The 2,408-nt window shown below is 54.1% G+C and overlaps 1 long non-coding RNA gene across 1 annotated transcript; it reads right to left on the reverse strand.

Moving 5' to 3' along the window:
- Window positions 1-2,152, reverse strand: LOC138796698 (uncharacterized). The gene is made up of 2 exons (XR_011363791.1): window positions 2,071-2,152; window positions 1-105 (listed from the first exon to the last, which is right to left on the reverse strand). It is a non-coding gene; the product is annotated as an uncharacterized lncRNA (long non-coding RNA).
- Window positions 2,153-2,408: the final 256 nt, after the last annotated feature.

The following is a 2,408-nucleotide window of genomic DNA, read 5'->3' on the forward strand; positions in this document are numbered from 1 at the left end:
CGGGGGTGTTTTCTCCAATCAGAGTCTGTCACCTTTTCTTTTTCTCTCCATCCAGCCTGAGCCACCTTGAAGTCTTCTCCTGGCTGTGAATCTTCTCTCCAGAATCTGCCAGACAAATATTTTAGGCTCCAACACATCCAGTAGTTTGGTCCCTTGTACCCCTATACAGTAGTTACACCCCTCTGTACTCCTACATAGTTACACCCCTCTGTGCCTCCATAGTTTTAAGGTGTCCCTGTAGTATATAGACCCTCATGTGCTCCACCAGTTATATACAGCCCTCCTGTGCGCTCCCCTATTAGTATATAGCCCCCCTGTGCACTCTCCCCAGTAGTATATAGCCCCCCTGTGCTCTCCCACAATAGTATATAGCCCCCCTGTGCTCTCCCACAATAGTATATAGCCCCCCTGTGCTCTCCCCCAATAGTATATAGTCCCCCTGTGCTCTCCAATAGTATATAGACCCCTATGCTCTCCCACAATAGTATATAGCCCCCCTGTGCTCTCCCCCAATAGTATATAGCCCCCCTGTGCTCCCCCCAATAGTATATAGCCCCCTGTGCTCTCCCCAATAGTATATAGCCCCCCTGTGCTCTCCATAATATATAGCCCCCCTGTGCTCTCCCCCATAGTATATAGACCCCTGTGCTCCTCAATATGATATAGCTCCCTGTGCTCACCAATAGTATATACCTCCCCTGTGCTCCCCAATAGTATATAGTCCCCTGTGCTCCCCAATAGTATATAGCTCCCCAGTGCTCCCCCATAGTATATATTCCCCTGTGCTCCCCCATAGTATATAGCCCCTCTGTGCTCCCCAGTAGTATATAGCCCCCTGTGCTCCCCAGTAGTATATAGCCCCCTGTGCTCCCCAGTAGTATATAGCTCCCCTGTGCTCCCCAGTAGTATATAGCTCCCCTGTGCTCCCCAGTAGTATATAGCTCCCCTGTGCTCCCCCATAGTATATAGCTCCCCTGTGCTCCCCCATAGTATATAGCCCCCTGTGCTCCCCCATAGTATATAGCCCCCCTGTGCTCCCCCATAGTATATAGCCCCCTGTGCTCCCCCATAGTATATAGATTCCCTGTGCTCCCCATAGTATATAGACCCCTGTGCTCCCCAGTAGTATATAGTCCCCTGTGCTCTCCCATAGTATATAGGTCCCCTGTGCTCCCCCATAGTATATAGCTCCCCTGTGCTCCCCCATAGTATATAGCCCCCTGTGCTCCCCCATAGTATATAGCTCCCCTGTGCTCCCCAGTAGTATATAGCCCCCTGTGCTCCCCAGTAGTATATAGCTCCCTGTGCTCCCCAGTAGTATATAGCCCCCTGTGCTCCCCAGTAGTATATAGCTCCCTGTGCTCCCCCACAGTATATAGCTCCCCTGTGCTCCCCCATAGTATATAGCCCCCTGTGCTCCCCCATAGTATATAGCCCCCTGTGCTCCCCAGTAGTATATAGCTCCCCTGTGCTCCCCCATAGTATATAGCCCCCTGTGCTCCCCAGTAGTATATAGCCCCCTGTGCTCCCCAGTAGTATATAGCTCCCCTGTGCTCCCCAGTAGTATATAGCTCCCCTGTGCTCCCCCATAGTATATATTCCCCTGTGCTCCCCCATAGTATATAGACCCCTGTGCTCCCCAGTAGTATATAGCCCCTTGTGCTCCCCCATAGTATATAGCTTCCCTGTGCTCCCCATAGTATATAGCTCCCCTGTGCTCCCCCATAGTATATAGCCTCCTGTGCTCCCCCATAGTATATAGCCCCCTGTGCTCCCCCATAGTATATAGCCCCCTGTGCTCCCCCATAGTATATAGCCCCCTGTGCTCCCCCATAGTATATAGCTCCCCTGTGCTCCCCAGTAGTATATAGCCCCCTGTGCTCCCCCATAGTATATAGCCCCCTGTCCTCCCCTATAGTATATAGCCCCGTCCTCCCCCATAGTATATAGCCCCCTGTGCCCCCCCATAGTATATAGCCCCCTGTGCCCCCCCTAAACCCCCCCCCCCCCCCCGTAGTATATAGCTCCCCCTCCCATATAACATTGAAAAAAACAAACACTGTTACTCACCTGGGTCCACACGTTCCTCTTCTCTTCCCTCCTGTGGCCGCACTTCCTGCGGTCACAAGAGGCTGCACTCCCCTTACCCTCGCGCCGACGCTCCAGTGACGTCGGGCGCTAGAGGGAGAGTGCGGCCTCTTGTGACTGCAGGAAGTGCGGCCACAAGAGTGACTGACAGGGAGGGAGCCAATGGCTCTCTCTCTGTCAGTGTCGCTGCTGCTGCAGCGCTGAAGCGCCGCAGCAGCAGCGGACGGGGGCAGCGGCGGACGGGGGGGCCCTGCAGGGGGCGCCATGGAGGGGTAAGTAGATTACCCATCCATGGCGCTCCCCCCTGACAGGCTGGTGGC

This window comes from Dendropsophus ebraccatus, chromosome 7 (genome assembly GCF_027789765.1).
Source record: "Dendropsophus ebraccatus isolate aDenEbr1 chromosome 7, aDenEbr1.pat, whole genome shotgun sequence".
NCBI classification, from domain to species: domain Eukaryota; kingdom Metazoa; phylum Chordata; class Amphibia; order Anura; family Hylidae; genus Dendropsophus; species Dendropsophus ebraccatus.